A 19,587-nucleotide genomic window follows, 5' to 3' on the forward strand; every position below is an offset into this window, starting at 1 on the left:
TCTGTTAACACCCCTGCTCAGCTTTACTCACACCATGTTCTACAAGCTCCCTTCAGCGCTGCACACCGCTCATTACAAGTGTACTGTGTATTTTTTTTGCAGTCTTCCATATCGCTCACTTTGAAGGCCACTATGGTATTGCCTGGATGTTGGATTTCGTGCCTCTGAATCCCACCTCCCCCCCATGTGTGGCTCCTTCTGATATGAACATCACAGGAATCTTTAAGATCAGCGAGGTCAATTCCTCGAATTTTTTGCAGGAGATGCTTTTTAAGGTATCGATCGGAGCTAATCAATAGCTTTTCACATGCGGCTCATGGCACCTACGCTGCCGCCTTCCATCTGCATCTTGTTTTTATATATTAGGAGGACCGGCTGCATCTGCCCGCTTGCGTTAATGAGCTCGGAGGGGGAGAAAATAGGCGGATTTATGGTCAGAAAAGGAAACAGAAAAAGCAAAAGCGGCTGTTGTAAGCACGGTGAGATGGAAAGTTTTACTGGGGGTGTGGGGGGCAGCAGAAGAAAGAGAGACTGTTTGACTCATGGCTCGACTCCATTATGTTTTGTAAGAGAGAGTGCATTGTGCCGCCGCAGACTCTCCCTGAATCGCCAAACTCAGTTAATCATTGTTGAAGAGCCACAAAAGGCAGCGAAGGGTGGGAGGCGTGGCTGCATTGTCAGCGGGAGGCCGACCCCGGAGAGTGTGTGTGTGTGTGCGTGCGTGTGTGCGTGCGTGCGTGCGTGCGTGCGTGCGTGCGTGCGTGTGTGAATGTACACGAGTGTTAAGACGAACCCCGCAAGGCTTTCTTGGCAGGACGGCTGACACTTGACCCCACTGCTGCCCTCTTTTTCTGCCTATTCAAGCTGCCCGGTTGGCATTATGAAGTAAAATTAGCTCTCAGCTCCGCCCCTCAAAGGTCACCCGGGCGTTTTGCTCCGTTTTGTCGCGCCTAATGAGGTGACATGCGACGTAATTGTGCTGGCAAAACATTTCACACATCTCCCTTTGCTGCTAATCTCGCCCCACTTCACTTGTTTAAGGAAGGCAGCAGCTGGCGTTTGCCACAGAGGCCGCGAGGAGGGATGGGAAGGTGAAGGGATGAAGGAGCCATCATATGAAAAAGCTTTGCCGGACTTAAGGCTACGAGGTATTTTCCCACAAGACTCAAGCATTCCTCTCCATGCTTTCAAGTCCGCCAGAAAACAACACAGTTTAAAGCCGCTACGTCGGAAAACGCAGGTATACAAATTTGTCCCACAATGCAAGGAAAGGGTTGTGTGTTTGTGGAGAAATTGAGTGACAGTGGAGGAGCCGGTGATTGTCAGGGGGAGCAGCTGGCATGAGAAAATGATGGGCCATATTGTTGTATCATCATTCTCCGAGTCCACCTGCTGCTCCATTAACTGCGCTCCGACAACAGCCGACTATATCAAACTGTTCCTGCCAGGGAGAGAGGTGAGCGTTTTCCCTTCCAGCCGAAGAGAACAAACGGGGGAAACAACTGCCACAGTACGACTGACGGCAGCTTAGGGAAAAAAAAAAGGAAAAAACCCACCAATCCTGTGTTTCAACCGCTGGAGCTTGTTTTTATAGGATTTGTGTCGACTTTGAGGGCGCAGACTGAGATGTCAGGTATCAAACGTTGGCTGTTTTAGACATTTCCGATTTAAAATATGCAGGTTTTTTGCTGATTTTGGACTCGGTCTTGGCAACTTGTGTAAAGGCCAATTTGTGGTTTCCGTTTCTACAGACAGCTGCAGACCTGCACATGCTTCTGTAAAAGCACCTGACAGTACAAGAGGAGCTGCTGAGCTTATTGTGTTTGGCTGGACAGCATGAAAACGTCGAAAAGACTTTCTTTGGCATGTCAGACTGCCAAAGTGGAATCCTTCAATTGTCTTTAAGATGTGAATTTAATAAAACTAAGCTACAGTATCTAACTTGTAGCAAAACACTTAAGAACAGGACCAAATAATTAATCTAAACAAATATCTACTGCAATAAAAGTTTGATAAAGTTCTATGTAGAGCTGAAATGATTGGCTCATGAATCATTTTTCAAGCAAAAGTGCCAAAGGTTAAATCATTTTAGCTTCATAAATGAAAAGATTTGCTGCTTTTCTTTGTCTTGCATGGTTGTAAACTGAAAATTTTGAGGATTTTCGCTCTTGGTTGGATGAAACAAGTTAGTCTGAAGACATTTTTGAAGCTGTGCTGTCCATTTTCCATTAATATTTTAGCATTCAGAGCAATGGCGAATAGATTAATCTAGAAAATAAGCATTACATTGAGTTAAAATGCTTTCAAAAGCCCTTTTCTCTTCTAGACTAACCTTTACTGAATGAGAGTGCAAACTACCATCAGCTATTAGTCGATAAATTCATCATTTCTCAAGTGAAAGTGTCAAAAGTTAACTTCTTAATTGCAAAAATAGACAGCTCTCTTTGTCTTACATGATTCTACATGGAGAATATTTTGGGTTTAGACTGTCTTGTTGGATGAAACAAGTCAATTTTAAGATATTTTGGAGGTGTTCATGGCTATTTGTCATTGTTGTTTCATGATATCAACCAACTTTTTATTTGGTTACTTGAGGAAATAAGCGTTCACACCCATTCACTGAGTCAAGTTTCCAAATATTATCAATTACCAGTTAATAAATGCATCGTTTTTCAAGAGGAAATGCCAAAAGTTGACTTGTTTCAGCTACTCAAATCCAAAAATTGGAGGCTTTTCTCAGCTTACATGGTTTTAAATTGGGTGTCTTTGGGGTTTAGACTACTGGATGAATGAAACTAGTTATTTTGAAGACCTTTTTCAACTTTGGATGGCTATTTTTCAAAAACGTTGAATCATTTATAGCAAATGATTAATAGATTACAGTTATAGTAGTATTATGAACCTTTCTGTCCACCAAGGTTTCATTCATTGTTTGAGCTCACCAATTATTAGTTGAATAATGCATAATTTTGAAAGCAAAATTTGACTTTTATTTTAGCTTAATTACAAAGCTTTGCTTCTTTTCTTTGTCTTACATCATTTTAAACTGAGTGTCTTTGGGTTTTATACTGTTGTTGGATGAAACAAAACATTTTGAAGACATTTCGAAAGCTGCAATGACCATTTTCCACCAGTATTTAATAGACTAATCAAGAAAAGAAGCAATGCTTTGAGTTACAGTTATATTAAAAACCTTTCTGTCCACCAAACTCCCAAATCAGTGATCAAGGATACTGACTGTTACAAAGTATTAGTTGGTAAATTAACATTTTTTCAAGAGAAAGTGCCAAAGGTTGAGTTGTTTCAACTTCTCAAATGCAAACATCAGAGGCTTTTCTCAGCTTTCATGGTTTGAATTGGGCATCTTTGGGGTTTAGGCTGTTAGTTTGATGAAACAAGCTATTTTGAAGACATTTTTCAACTTTTAACAGCCATTTTTTTTAGCAATATTGAATCATTTATAGCAAATGATTAATAGATTACAGTTACAGTAGTATTATAAACCTTTTTGTCCACTAAAGCTTCATTAATTGTTTGAGCTCACCAACTAATAGTTGGTTAATGCACAATTCTTTAGGGCAAAAGTTGACTTTTATTAGCTTAAATACAAAGACTTGCTCCTTTTCTTTTGTCTTACACTGTTTAACACCGAGTATCTTTGGGTTTTATGGTGTTGGTTGGATGAAACAAGTCATTCTGAAGACATTTCAGAAGTTGCAATGACCATTTTTCACCAGAATTTCACTGTATAGACCAAATGATTAATAGGCCAATCAAGAAAAAAAGGAATATTTTGAGTTACAGTGCTATTAAAAACCTTTCTGTTCACCAAACACCCAAATTGGCCATTGAAGGTACTGACTATTATCAGTTGGTAAAATACCATTTTTTTTCCAAGAGAAAGTGCTAAAAGTTGACTTGCTTTAGCTCCTCTCATGCAAAGATTAGATGTTTTCCTCAGCTTACATGGTTTTATTTGGGTATCTTCAGGGTTTAGACTGAGGGTTGAATGAAACAAGTTATTTTGAAGACATTTTTCAAGTTTTGACAGTTATCTTTCAATAATATTGAATCATTTATAGCAGGTGATTAATAGATTACAGTCACAGTAGTATTCTAAACCTTTCTGTCCACCAAGGTTTCATTCATTGCGTGAGCTCCCCCACTATCAACTATTAGTTGGTAAATGCATCATTTTTTGAGTCAAATTGCCAAAAGTTTACTCATTTTAGGTTCTTAAATGTAAACTTTACCTTTTCTTTGTCTTACACTGTTTAAAACTAAGTATCTTTTGGTTTTATACTGTTGGTTGGATGAAAAAGTCATTTTGCTGACATTTTAGAAGTTGTAATGACCATTTTTCACCAACATTTTACTGTGTAGACCAAATGATTAATGGACTAATCAAGGAAAAAAAGGAAAACTTTGAATTACAGTGCTATCAAATATAAAGGTTAGATTTTTTCTCAGCTTACATGGTTTTAAATTGGGTATCTTTGAGATTCAGACTGTTGATTGAATGAAATGAGACATTTTAAAGACATGTTAGAAGTTCTGAATCCTATTTTTCCATTATTTAGTATTATAGACCAAGTGACAAATAGATAAATCAAGAAAATACCCTTCATGTGCAGTGACCTCCTGCTGACTGAGTGAGGTTACCAGGACTGGGCTCAGTGTGTGGCACATTAGCATGAGTTGGACCAGTTTAAGTGCTATGTGGAGCATTATTAAGTGTTAATTTCACAGTGGCCATGTCTGTGCTGCACTCACCTCGCCTCTAAAAAGAGGCCTCCCAGACTGTGGAAAAGGTCCTTTAAAAACTGGGTGGACCCATGAAAATGGTTCCCACCCACCCCGGCAGGACGAAACGTCACGGCCAATTTGTTAACCACAATTGATTTTGCACGGTGGAAAGTGAACGGAGGCTCTGTGCATCTCCGACCCGGGCGACTGGGAAGCTGCATCGATGCACTTTTTTGAGATGCAGCAGCGGTATGAGAAAGCGTCTTTCAATAAGCTGAGCACAATAAGCCGAGCGGCTGCCGGTTTGCGAAGTGCGGGAGGGTTTTTCTGAATCTAATTTCGCTTCCCGGGCCGAGCGCGGAGCGTGACAAGCCACACTCCTCAACCAAGCGTACTTTTTTAATTTCTGAATGCTAATGTTTATTTATTTATTTACACATAATTAAACCGAGACTCTTCTGCTGCTGCTTCTTCTAACTTTTAATAAGCAGGCTTATTTTTTTTTTCTCCCAGTGTGGCCTGTGGTGTGTTTTATTTTTTTTCCTCTTTGTGCAGATGAAATGACCAGGTCTGGTGGTTTTCTAAAGCAAAAAAAAAAAAAGGGGGTGTATCGCCTGCAGCAAGGACCCAGTTTCCCTCAGCTGGCTCACAGGGCGAGATGGCAGCCTTCAAAGGCAAAGGCAGGCTGAGGGAGGTGCACGTTCTGGCCAAACTCTCTCAAGATCACACAGTTGTTTGTTGTGCTGGGGTATGAATATGAGTACGCAGCGTGCCATGTGTGGTTGCTACCCTCTATTCGTCCTCGTTCTCTCTAACCCCAACCCCCCTCAGGACAGAGTCGCTGGCATGGGGAGGGCTTTGAACCTGCCTCTCTAATTGTGGGGAGCTCCCCAGGCTTCGGCATGTGCAGCTGTGAACGCTGCTGCCACCGCTGCGCCGCCAACGCCTCCCTCCCTGCCGCTCGCATTACTGTAAGGTGTTTTTAATTACTCGTCCCCTCCCTCCTGCTCTATATCTGCCTTTTTGTGTGCCGCCTGAGCTTCACAACTCCTCCCGTTTCAAGAAACTCGTCCAACATCTGTGCTGCTGCTGCTGCAAACTTATTTTTAGTTTCCTCTCCTGATTCCTTAATCCTGGTTCTGGCCTCGTCTCCTTCCCCAATAGTCCATTCATCGCTCGCCATAAAAGGCAGTCTTGTCATTTATGGAGAAATTAAATCACACAAACTGGCATTCATCCCAGCCACTGGTGCATGGAAGTGATGTCACCATGCATAAGCGTCATCTGGAAAACTTTGCAATCAGTGTCACAAATTAAAACAGCGGCGTCTTTAAGAGGGGGGGACGGATCCTTTCAAATCAATATCGAATCTCTTCTTGGATTTTTTTTGTCTGGGAGGAGATTTACGGCACTCCCTCCTCTCCTGGAAATGTCATTTAAGATGCGTCAACGACAAGAAACCCCCTGAAAGGTGTTGTTAATGTGGAGGCCCGCGCACAATGCTCATCTTTCAGAGTATCCCCTTCACCGCCTCCGGCTGATAATGGCCAGAAAAAGTCCAGGCGAGAGCGCACATATGCCAATCTACAACCTTATTTGTCGGCCAGAGCTTACAAGACAGGCGATAGCTTAATGGGTTTGATAGTAAGGGAAGAGGCGAGGGGGTGAAAGAAAAGTCTTCATCTTGAGAAACTAGAACCTTGTCTGAGGCTGTGGAATGAGGTCTGAATGCCAAACGGAGGTCCGTAAAAAAGCAGATAGGCATTCCTCTCCTTCAGCGCTGCTTGTTTGAAGTAGCGACAGTGCAGACGTGCAGAGAATCGCAGCCTCAGAAAGTTTTTTAATGTCCCAACCCTGCCTCCTGGTTCTCTTCAGATATTCACTGTGACCTACTTTTGACAGCCAGACATGTTTGTTTCTCTAAACGCTGCTTATCAATTAAAAAAAAATAACCGATTGGGTATTCTTCACTCACAGCTGATGAATCCCTGCAGCTCTTACTGTAGCTCATATTATTGGCACTGTTCAAAACGTGACCGGTGAAAGTCAAGTTAAAAAAAAAACAAAAAAAAAAAGCCTTACCTTTCCGGTTTTCAACTTTACTCCTCCTTATGTGGGAAAATTCTTCTCCTCTTATCTCTTTGTTCTTCTTTCTCCCTGCACGCTCGCTAAATTTCCCCCCTCTTCTGCAAAAAAGTTGTGAAAGCCGCTGCCTGCAGTGCATCAGTTTCCCTAAAGTCACCTTGAGTCCATGCTGCCTCTCTCTGGCTGGCCTCTTTGTAAAGTTCCCTCCGTGCGCTATTACATAAAAATAAATATATGTCTTCTTGCGCTGTCTCTGCTCTGTTGCTGCCTCTCATGCCTGTCTGCACGTTCTCATCCCAGAGTTGTTGCCTATCTGGGGACCCAATCAGGCTAAAGGACCAATTGTCCCTCTCTTTACAATCAGTGGGACGACCTCCCCCCCAGGCTCCGGCGTAATCCGCCAATCTACAACCTCAGGCATGTGGATGGAGAAGAGGTGGAGTAAGAAGAAGAAGAGGGGAGGGGAGTTGGACTGACAGCAGGAATGGGGTGAATTTACTGCGAGAGGGGATGCCAAATCAGGAGAAGTGAGGCACGGAGGTGGCAGATAGCGAGCAGTGGAGGGCAGAGCTTTGGCTTTTTTTTTTTTTCCATCCTGGGGGTATTTGCAAGTGAATAAAGTGACCAGCGTGGTGGGGAAAGACTCTGGAGATTGCTAAGGGTGCAGGATCACTGACCAGCCAAGTAGAAAAAGGATGAAGGGGGTAAAAGAAAGAAAGAAAGAAAGAAGAAAGCAGGAAAAAAATCACCTTCTCTCTCACAAACCTGCCTTAATGCATTTTAATGAGCCGGTGTTGTACACGGCCGGATCTGTGGAGGGATTTATGGGCATAAAAGATGAAGCTTTAAACTGCATTATATTCCGCTGCTTGCCTGGTCAGAGTCTAAGCAATTAGTTTTCCAAATTGGCAAAAAGATCCAGAAAAATTAAGGGCGCACGCCAACACACACACAATGAGCGCGGTGGAAGATTAGTCATGGTCACGGAGATCTGATCCCTGTTTAGCGCCGAGCGAAGAAAATAGCAGTGTTTCATTTAAGCAATCATGGAATTAATGCAGCAAAAAGAGCTTTTTCAGAGCCGAGTCATAGTTCTCCTCAGGAGAAGGACGAGGGAAAGTGAAATCATATTGGGGATGTACTCAACCATGTTAAAACAGAAATGAGAATATATTACACAGAAAGTGTTCAAGGCAGCTGCTTGTGTTCATATTTTGTGTTTTTCATTACGCAGTCTGAACTGTTTCCATATTATGTTTACAGACAAAATAATGCGTCGGGGGCTTCAGACAGCAGCGAGTAAAGTTTCTCCACTATTTGCAGCCCGCCGGGACGACTTTGCTCTTTTTTTTTTTCCACTTGACAGCCCTTTGACTCTCCTTAATCTTCCTGACAGAGTAATTTGGTGTGTTGTACGTCTCTAAAAATACAGATGAAGGCTGTTGTCACCCACCGAGCCAGATGGTCAAAAGGTTGTACCTCTCCATTGGTTCAATATGTTTTTTCTCTCTCCCACTCTGTCCCTTTCAATATGTCTTCTTTCTCATTTGGCAGGTCATTCTTCTTCACTGCCGCCCTCCCCTCCCTTTCCCTGCCGTCTTTGTCTCTTTGAAGACCTGGCTGGTTAGCGCCCCGGCCAATCTGTTAGCAAATGCTTGACTGGACCCCCAGAATAAAAAAATTTGAAAAAAAGAGGCAGGGGCTCCCTCTTTGTGGCATTCAGGCCCATTGAACGCCACCTTCCATCACTGTGGCAGAGCCGGGGATAATAATTGGCAGAACAAATTGAACCTATCGTGCTTATAGAAGGGCCTCTGTCTGCTAAAGCTGTTTTGGTGGCGGACGTCTGGAAAACAAGTCCCACCGGGTCGCCTCACAAAAGCCCCGGATCCGCCGTAGAAATAGATTGGATACAGTTGTGTTCTGCGTGTTGCCGGACTTTGGTTTTGTGGTGATATGCAGGATGTTTCGGGGGACACGGTGCTTTCACGGACCCGGCCCAGAACGCCTCCTCTCGAGGTTTTAGTGAAGCCGTGACGTGTTCTGTCACCTCAGAGTACCTTTTACACGACTTACAACCAACTTTTGAGCTCTTTCATGAGGAAAGCAGATTTCATGCTTGTTAGGCTTACATCAAGGTTTCCTCACCACTCCATTAATCAGACTTGTTGCCTGGTTTTGTTTGTTCCTAAGCAGGCATTTAATATCCACCGGCTCTGATGTCAAATTCAATCTACACAGAGACAGTGTTGGTGGATAATGAGGCATCCTGATGTAGTAAAACAATTTATTATCCTTTTATTGATTATTTTTGAACCGTTTTACTCTACGAAACTCTTTGCGACCCTTAATTTGGCCCTAAGTTGGTCACCAACAGTTCAAAAGTCAAAGATTTTGAGCTTGCAATAGCTGTTTCTATTAAGTTTGTTGCAAAATGCACATTTTGATGTATGGCATTACAAAAAACTGATGGAAATAAGTAGGTAGTGTCATAGAAAAACTTAAAGGAATTCTTTCAAGTGTTCCACAGCACTTATTCTCATAAACTACACGTGTTTTCTACACTCAGACTCAATAAATACCAAAACAACCAAGCAAAACTCAGGCAAAGGTTTAGATTTGTTGTTATTTCAGTGAAATACAGCAAACCGAGGCTGGTGTATGAACACAGACACTGATTCTGAGTTGAAAATCCACATCTTATTATACCCTAGTTGGTGGTATCCAATATCTTAATTCATGGTGTTCACCCCTTCATTTCTTTCTGGGAATTATCCACTGTTGTTTAGTTTTGTTGTCATGGCTTCATTGTTGGCAATAATTTAGTCTAAAATGAGCTTTTGGACATGTACTATAACGTTATAATGGTCTCCAGGTGATTGATGGTGACTGTATTGTCATATTGCGCTCTAAAACTTGACTTCCTGTGAACTGCCTGTGCTTGTATTAAAACTGTCTGCCCTTTAATTCACTTAATTATATTTTTACTGTACACCATATCTCTTACATGCTTAAATTTTACTGATTTCTTGAGTTTGTCGCTGTTTTCATCAATCTGTGTTAATAATGCTATAAATCTGTGAGCACTTTACAGATACATGAACCCAGGCCTGATTGTTTGCTTATTTCATGCAGAAATGTGAGTAAAAACAGTTGAGATTTATGAATTCTGTCCTAGTTCTCACTATTCTCAGGTTAACGCTTGTTTGCTGAGCGGAAGTCATTAAGCGTCTTAGAAGACTTTGTAATGGTGCCCCTTTACTAGCTAAATCCCCATAATGCTGCTCACCAACACTAAAGTGCCTACTTTCTTTGGTTTCTACAGTGTTAAACCATAAAAGGCTCCACCTTGTGTTAAGAATGATTACTACAGTTGATCTACAATACTTTGTGTGTATTATCTAGGAGAATACTATCATTTATTGGCAGATAATAAATATTAAGAGACTGGAAATAGATCAGAATATTCGCACTTTACCAGGCCTAGCTTTGAATTGAAAAAAAGAAAAGAAACTAAAGTTGTTTTTTTTCTGCTTTTCAATGTGCAGGGAAAGTTTGAGCAATATGAAACCTAAATAGATTTGAAGACAGTGGAAAAAAACAACCTTATTTGTTGTTGGAAGTGTAACATCTCAGGTTTTACAGATTTCTTTAACCCTTTGATGCACAAAATAGGTCAAAAGTGACCCAAATCCAATGGAAAATGAGTATCTCCTGACCCACACTGCGCATCAAAAAGGTTAATGATGTTTCATGAAGAAAAATGGTAGTGCTACATCATCGCACCCACGACAGTATCTATATATTTTATTCTTGTAAGCTGCACAGACATGATGCAGCTTAATGACAGACAGGATCGCCTACTGAAAACAGGTTCCCACCATTTCCATTACTGCCACCACAAAAAAAGAGAACGCAGTAAGAGATTTCAGAGGGCTGGAGTCAGAGAAAACAGAATCCTCGACTCAGTCAGCACCCCTGACCAGCTCTCCCGAGATTAAAAGTTAAATGAGCTCTTAATAGCGCTGCGTATCAAATGGGCATTAAAAATAATGACTGTTAGCTCCATCGGACTTCATCGGAACTACAGAGCAGGAAGGTAATACCCTCACTTATCATGCAACGGCCTTCAGATGGAACACCCTAAACAAAATTCCAGCCGGTCTCATTCGTCGTATCACTTCGCCGCCACAACCACCGCTAGGGGAAAAGCATGAAAGAGGGTTAGGTTTCAGAAGAGCGAGATGAGAGCCCCAGAGAGAGGGAGCAAAGCCTCCATGTCATCTAAGATAAGAGGAGCAGCTCTCTTCCCTTCTGCCTGAGATTAAAAATGGCATGGAGCAGAACAAGCCCGAGTACAAAGAGCTCCTCTCTGTCTTTGGGGTGCGCAGTCAAGCCTTTTCATGTCTGATTTTGGCTACGGGTTGAAAACAAAGGGAAATTAGACTATGGGAAGTCGTCGTGTGTCTTTTGTTCGAGTCGGTTGGCGGGGGGGGGAACACACGTGAAGGAGGATTTGTATACACAGTCCAAGTTTGTGGTAACCTTTACAGTAATTGGTGGAAAAGACAGAAATAAAGATGTTTGCCCTTAATTGTGAGACATGAGAATTGGCACGGGGGTCGGAGGAGTGAACCGTGACATTAAGTGTCTGCCTGGCTTCATCTGAGCTGCTTTGTCTCAAGACGAGCTCGGGATCCCATTTTCCCGGTGACCTTTTCACCGGTTGTACCCCCCCTCCATGTCTCGTGTCGGAGCTGCGCCACCTCAGCGGGGGTATTGACTTTCACTCCGCCGCCGTTAAACTCTGCCATGCCGCGTGCAGCTCGCTGCCGAAGCCTCTGCCGTGACGGGAGGCGGCATTCTGTTTGGGATAAAAGGCTCCCCGGGCCGTTTGATGCAGTATTCCAGCGGGGATAGGCAGGGACTCGGCCTTGATGAGCTGACAGGAGCCGAGGCGACGTGGGGCCTCGAAGCAGCAGGACCACAAAAACCTCAGGAGCAGCTCTGATATTTACCCCGCCCTGTTCTGTCATACCCCATAACCTCGACTCCCTGCCCCGTCCCCGTGACCCTATTAGTGCCGCCGAATCTGAAATGAAAGACTGGAGCGACTCTCTTTTTTTTTTTTTTTTTTGAAGTCGAAAATTAGGGCCGTACGTCGCGACTGACGCAACGAGGCAAAAACACAAATGCACGCAGGACATGAGACGCCTGAATTATGAATGCATTCTGTCTGCTGTGTTGTTGCTGCTTAATTATTTACACACGAGTCAACAAAAATGAATGTAAAAAAAGAAGAAAGGAAAACATGTTTCTCCAAATGAAAAATAGCATCCCCCTTCCAGAGAGTTTAACTCTGCTGCGTTCGGAACCTTTTGTAGGCACAGAATATGATTTTACCCTGAACTTATTCAACCCTTTGAACTCCAAAAGCCACCAGTGAGTTTCAAAGGCAAAATAACACGATTTATCAGAGCCAGAAACTCTAAAAACAGAAGGTGTTGTTGGATTTATTTCTCTTTTTTTAGCTTTCCTTGGTCTTTGACATGCTATTCAGTCGGGGGACTTCACCAAATCTAAGCTCAAAATCACTTTATTCTGCATGTCTCACTTGAAAGAATCGCCAAAAATAAAGCGTTTGCTCGAAGCACAATTTCTGAAACCGAAAATAATTCTGCAAGGACAAAGCTGTTATTGACTTAACAGCAACTTAACAGCATAATCATAACAATTCTCTGTTTGTTTCTGTCTTTGTTTATGACGTAAGGCTTAAAACTGTTTGGTACAAAGAAGTTACCACTAATTTCAGCTGTTAATTCTTGTGCTGTTTCCATAGAGGTGCAGGACTTAATATTGCAGTGAATACTGAGTCCACAGTGAGTAAAAATGTGACCTTCTGGACTCCAAAAACCACAGACAGGTTTGCAACACATGATTTCTTTTTAAGAAATCCCTAAACTTGGACAATTTATCAGAGCCAGAAACTGCAAAAGCAGAGAAAAACCTTGGATTTTCATCTGTCCAACACTAGTTGGTAAACATAATCAGATTTTTGCTCAAAATCATGATATTTCATCAAAATCACTTTATCTTGCACATCTCATTTTCAAAAAAAAAAAATCATCAAAAATAAAGTGTTGGCTCGACGCACAATCGGTGAAAACAAAAAAATTCTGCACTCCAAGTGGCAAACACAAGGCTGTTCTTGACCTAACAGCCACCAGCAGTATAATTATAAAAATTCTGCCTCTCTTTCTTTGTTTATAAGGTTTTTAATAGGGAGTTATTCTCTACTTCCAGTCATGGCTGAGCTGTTGACATAGAAATCCTTGGATTTCCATCTGTCCAACACTTCTTGGTCTTTGACATGCTGTCTGGTTGGTAAACGTAATCAGATTTTAGCTCAAAATCATGATACTTCATCAACATCACCCTATTTTGCATGTCTCATTTTCAAAAGAATCACCAAAAATAAAGCATTTGCTCGGAACACAATGAAATCCAAAAATTCTGCACTCCTCGGCTCAAACACAAAGCTGTTAATGACCTAACACGACCAACAGTATAATTATAAAAATTCTCCTTTTCTTTGCTAAAGTTTTTAAAAGAGAGTTATATAAAGAAGACATTTCTGAGTTCTTTCTACTTCTAGCCATGGCTGTGCTGTTGCCATAGAGGTGCAGGACTTTAAATTGCAGTGAAACATGAGTAAACAGTGAGTAATAATGGAGCAAAGAAACGCAGCAGTGGTAGTGTTTGAAATCCTTTGTAATTATCGAAGATGGATTTTCTTCTGAACTTATTTAATCCTCTGGACTCTGAAAGCCACCTGTGGATTTAAAAGGCGTATTTTCTTTCAAAAAGTCACCAAAATTGTACATTTAACTGAGCTAGAAAGTACAAAAACAAGAGAAATTATTGGGTTTTTAGCTGTGCGGCACACTGTGGTCTCTGACTTGCTGCCTGGCTGGGAAATATAATCAGATTTTAGCTGAAAATCTTGATATTTCTTGTCTCCCTTTCAAAAAAAATCACCAAAAACAAGCTGTGAACTCTAACCGCAAACTCTTAAAAAACTAAAAATCCTGTGCTTCTTGGTGCAACCACAAATGTATTATCGACTTAACTGCAACAAACAGTCACATAAAAATTTTGTGACCTGCAGGCAGTGTTTACATGGAGCAGATAGAAGAATGGAAGCAAATTAAAAAAAGAAACAGTAAAATCTACAGTATGTTGAGCTACTGTGCACATTTGGAAAAAGGTAACACAGCTTAATTCCAGCTTTGTTTTAGTTTTGAAGTAATAATTTTAAATTTTTAATCATAAAGAAAGAGTGCCATTACCAAAATTACACAATATATCAAAGAAAGAAACTGTACAGATGGAAAGAATCACCAGATTTTTAACTTTTCAACCCTGCTTGAGCTCAAAATCATGATATTCCATCAAAAATCACTTTATTTTGCATGTGTGATTTTTAAAAAATCACCAAAACAAACCATTTGCATGAACTACAATCTTGGAAAAAGTAAAAAATTCTGTCCAGATGTCATGGAAAAAAATTCAGGACTTGTACTTGTTGGAACTATTTACACAAAGTAGGTAAAAACATGTGAAACTTTAAAAATACTAGTAGTAGAATGTCTATAGTATGTGAAGCTTCTTAGTAAGACCAGTGGGCACTTGGAGAAATGTTGTACATGTTGATTCCAGTTTTTTCAGCACTTGTTCTGTCTTAATTTAGGATTTGAGGCTTTAAAACTGTCATAGTACACAAAAGGTATTTGTGAGTTTTGTCTACTTCTAGCCATGGTTGTTCTGTTTCCATAGAGGTGCAGGACTTTATACTGCCGTGAAAATGTGACCGGAGCAAAGACAATCATGTTCAGGGTTAACTCACACAGTGGTAGGGTTTGGAATCTTACAGTAGACATAGAACAGGGGAGTCAAACATGCGGCCGGCGGGCCAAAAGTGGCCGGCAGAGGGTCCAATCCGGCCCGTGGGACGACTTTGTAAAGAGTAAAAATTACAGAGAAGACATTAACTGCAGATTGTAAATTTGTAAACTATAAATTAAAAATAATTTCTAGACCATGACAAGTTGTTTTGATCATAAAGTAAAATATTAGATTGTTCCTTTGTTGTTTTATGCCTTGTTTTTGCAATATTTTGTCTTGTTTTCGTTATTTTTTTTGTCTTGTTTTTTGTCCAACTTGTCGTTTCTCATGCTTTTGTCATTTTGTTTCTAGTTTTTGTCGTTTTGTGTTTCCTTTTTGTCACGCTTGTGTTTTTTGTCTTACTTTTGTCATTTTGTGTTTTGCTTTATTGTTTTGTGTATTGCTTTTGTTTTGTGTCTTTTGCCTTGCTTGTGTCATTTGTCAAATTTTTTGTAGCTTTGTCTTGATTTTTGTCATATTTTGTCTTGTTTTGGGGTTTTTTTGTCTTTATTGTCTGACTTTTGTCGTTTGTCTCATGTTTTTGTTGTTTTGTTTCTGGTTTTTGTCGTTTTGTGTTTCCTTTTTGTCTCGTTTGTATTTTTTTGTCTTACTTTTGTTAGTTTGTATTTCGCTTTGTTGTTTTTTGTCTTGTTTTTGTTTTGTCTTTTTTTGTTTCGTTTGTGTCTTTTGTCCATTTCTTTGTCGCTTTGTGTCTCATTTTTGCCATATTTTGTCTTGTTTTTGTTGTTTTCTCTTTTTTTGTCTGACTTTTGTTGTTTTGATCATAAAGTAAAATACTATTTCATTCAGTTCCAGATACCTGTGACTGAATGTTGTGTTCCTTTGTGGACACTGTGTGATCTGGAAATTGTAATGTGTAAATGATAAACTGAGGCATGATGTTTTTGAAACTGAACTTATTTTTCTTAAGAAATTTCAGGTTGTTCATGATGTTTTGTAAAAAGATAGTTTCTTAAATGTGAACTTCTTCAGAACATATCTTTATTGCACTAAAACAAAGGAAAAAAATTCATTATCTATAAGTTATTATGCTGTGATTTTACTGGTCCGGCCCACTTGAGATCAAATTGGGCTGAATGCGGTCCCTGAACTAAAATGAAATTGACACCCCTGGCATAGAAACTGAACTTATTTAACCTCATGGCTAAATATCTGTGGTTCAGACAGGCTCGTGCCAGGTAGGAACTGCACGCGACTTGCACTGGCGAGTTTGACTGCGTCCGAGTTCCCGCCGTCACTTCCCAGAGTCAATAGAATAACAATTAGAGGGAGTGTGTGCGCTCCATTACATGTTTGGTATGCGGGGGGTGTATGCACAGGCAGCCACAGCTAACCAGAAACAAACACACTCCAGATAAATGTCTCCTTTGTTGGGTTTCTGTGTGTTTGTAGTTCCACACTGATCCAGTGATCAGAGGAAGAAATAGTTCAGCGGGGGTTTAAACAACACCGTCCTACACTCCTCTCCTCTGCTTCCACCTCCAAACAAACCTGCCTTATCACAGCGGAATATAAAAATAAACCGGTTCTTTCTGGAGATTTGTACGTGAAAAGTTTTCTTTTCTGGCCAAATGAACACAGTAAATCCAAACAGACGGGGAAGAGCAGGAGCTACAGCAGGAGGAGGTTTATTGGTTCCATTATAATCATCTAAAAGTCGCAGTAGATGAAGCTGTCGCCTGGCGCCGTCCGACTCCTCGTTACCCACCGGTGCATGAAAAAATCAATTAGGACCGAAGTCCTCCCTCCACCTAGAGTCCAACTCCAGCACTCGGTCAAATAGTGTGGGGGAAAATATTATTTCCTCTGTCACCTGGCAACTAAAAGCTTCAAAGGAACCGCTCGGTTCAGAAGGTCTTGGATCCGCGAAAACTGTTCTGTGCTCTATTCTTACAGTCAGCTACCTGGAGGTCAGAGGTGCCTGGACTGTAGCCGGGAACCCTTTTATCAAAGAATATAACTTTTTCATCAGTGCACTTAGCGATTAAAACCCCCGAGTTGGCGGCTTCACAGGGATAAAACATACATGTGTTCGTTTCATGTGAGTCTCTGTAAGCAACAGCCAACCTCTGTGCAACCTCATCTGAGCGTTTGCCGAGGCAGCATTAGCATTAAACATGCTGTATGAACTGTGGAGGGATAACAAGGCAGAGTGGGAAGAAATTTCACTTTACAATTTGAGAAATCCAAGAAATGTTCTATTTTTAGTCAGAAATGTTGTGTAGAGATATTTAAATTGGGGTTTTACAGCCACATTCTTATGTTTTCTTCATTCAGGCTAGTTATGCTAGTGGATTTGAGCTAAATGCTAATGCTAACATGGTCAAAAACTTGAGTGCAAGACCTTTAAATACAAACGAACATCCGTTACATTCAAGCTGAATTAGTTCAATCGCTGTATTTAGTAGTTTACCACAGTTTTAAATCTGGTTTTTGTGGTAATATTTTCATTATCATGTTGAGTACTTCAGTTTCTGGTACGTTATTTTATTGGCATATTTCATAGCTACCTCACTCTCTGTTTACTTTTTATGTACAGTAATGTATCATCTTTTTTGCTTTTCAAATTCAGTTTTCTGAGCAATATTTGGCAAAATAACTTTTCTTCTGGAGTAGTAAATGTTATCACATTCCAGTGCTAGCAATGTGTCGGCTAGCATTACCTGTGTTTCAATATAATTTTCAACGAATTTTGAAGCAAACAATTGAAATGTTTTGAAAAATATGGAAATAAAATGCAATTTAGGCTGGTTGCCATTAACTTTCCTGGGGTGAATAAACTAAGATATAGGGTCATCAGAAGGTGGCGCTATAAGCTACATAGCTGTAATGAACAGAGTAGAAGAAGCCAGAAACTAAGCTAGCTGATGCTAGCCGCTAATAAGCCTCTAAGAATAAGAACAAGAGAGTTCATCAACGAGAATGCTTCTCCCAGAATTGACGTCAACCAGATACATTTGGGTTTTTTTATGTTATGTTGCTTAATATATTGTGAAAAAAGGTTCAATCACATTGAATTCTCAGTTAAACAACTTTTACTGCAGCCTAACTTTTTCCATCAATAAGTTTGTCCTCTTGGTCAGCAGTAACAACTAGCTAAATATGTAGCTTCTACTCCTGAGTAAGCTGACATTAGCATGGATTAGCAACCCTGTTACCAGAGTAGCGTTAACAAACAACAAAAGAAACATGGAGTAAAAACTGTACCACCGCTGTTGTTTTTTTTTTTTGTCAAATTTTTGTCATTTTCATTCTTTTTTAATTTTTTCCTCATTTTTTGTCATTTTTAATCTTTTTTTATTGTTTTTTGTCTCATTTTTTGTAATTTTCAATCTTTTTTGTTTTCTCATTTTTTGTCATTTTCAACCTTTTTTGTTTTCTGTCTCATTTTTGTCATTTTCAATCTTTTCTGTTGCTTTTTTGGCTCATTATTTTGTCATTTTCAATCTTTTTTTGAAATTTTTTGTCTCATTTTTTGTTATTTTCAGTCCCTTTTTGTGTAAACTGAGCCAATCAGGCCTTTTGTAGTTTAACTATTATTGATGAATTTGTAGCAAAAAATTGCAAAAGGAGAAGGTTTATTTTTTTCAAAATTTGAAGCCCAAATTCCCTCCAGTCCTTGTGGTGATTCATCCAAAGAAGACCATGAATGTTTGTGCATGATTTCTTACCAATTCATTTAAAAGTTGCAGATGTTTCACTGTAATGTTAGTCATAGAATTAGAGGAAAACTCAGGATCATCTTTAGGATCCATCTTCTAGGGAACATGAATATCAGCACCAAAGTTGCAGCCAATTTTAAAATCTATTTTCTGCCTGAGCAGCTAGTATGACTCCAAAATTCGTCTTTTTCCTTGGGCGCTCTCACTCAGACCTTTTCCAGCCTTCATTTTAGTTTTACTCTGATAGATCTGCTCGTACAAAAGCTGGCAAATTCTTTCCATTTAAATGACTTTTTTAGGTTTACAATCACACCTTTAAAAGGTAACAATGGCCAAACTTAACACTTAAATTAAGCCCAAGAACGAATAAATAACAATTTCATGCAACCGCAGATTCTTTTCATTCCGACTTTCCAACAAGTGAATTGACTTTTTATCTTTTATCTCCTTGAATGGTGAGTTTGCTGTATTATTAGTCGGCTCAGGAGACAGAAAAAGGACATGGAGAAAACAGAAGAAAGTGAGGAAACAAAGGTTTAAGAGGCTGCCAGTGAAATCTGGCACCTGTTTTTCTTGCTGATTTAATAATGTTCCTATTAACGCTGCGCTGGGGTGGCAACCCAGGGGTTGGTGACAAACTGATCTGAAATCATCTCGCTCTGACTGCTCTAATGACTCCACTGCTGTGCTCGGCTCCTCTCTGAGGCAGGAATCAGGGCCGCCAAATCCGGAGGCGTTGGAGAGACGTCACCATCACTTATTTCTAAAGGAGAGTCATTTTTTTCCCCTCTGTGGCGGATAGACAGCCGCTGAAAGCAAAGGAGAATTTTAATACCTCATTTACGGAGCTGACAAAAACTATCCCCGAGAACGTGGAAACATTTGGTATCGACAAATGCAGAAGAAAGCGGTCCGGCGCTCCCAAAGTCGGAATTAATTGCCGTCACTTCTGCCGCTTCCGTGAATGAGTTTTTGAAGATGTGACACTTCTGGGACTGATCTGGGCGTTATCTGCACGAAAATTAATCCAGAATTCACCCCCACAACGCACAAAAAGGGGATAATGTGACACCTTCACGTTCACCGAATTGACATCTGCAAATTTAGTAGAGATGCTGTAGCCAGAAAG

The 19,587-nt window shown here is 40.5% G+C and overlaps 1 protein-coding gene and 1 long non-coding RNA gene across 5 annotated transcripts in view; one reads left to right on the forward strand and one right to left on the reverse strand.

Moving 5' to 3' along the window:
- LOC111568961 (cadherin-20-like) overlaps positions 1-19,587 on the reverse strand; it is a 102,873-nt gene that overhangs the window by 37,975 nt on the left and 45,311 nt on the right. The window contains exon 1 of one of the 2 annotated variants that reach the window (XM_035948502.2): positions 6,829-7,377. The exons of the other annotated variant lie outside the window; for it this stretch is intronic. The gene's annotated coding sequence lies outside the window, so the exon portion shown is untranslated. Of the gene's footprint in view, positions 1-6,828; positions 7,378-19,587 lie in introns of those variants that run through there. 2 annotated transcript variants of the gene reach the window in all.
- The window catches only part of LOC111568970 (uncharacterized), a 65,368-nt gene that overhangs the window by 23,067 nt on the left and 22,714 nt on the right, over positions 1-19,587 (forward strand). The window lies entirely within an intron of this gene.

The sequence above is a fragment of the Amphiprion ocellaris genome, chromosome 22 (genome assembly GCF_022539595.1).
Source record: "Amphiprion ocellaris isolate individual 3 ecotype Okinawa chromosome 22, ASM2253959v1, whole genome shotgun sequence".
NCBI classification, from domain to species: domain Eukaryota; kingdom Metazoa; phylum Chordata; class Actinopteri; family Pomacentridae; genus Amphiprion; species Amphiprion ocellaris.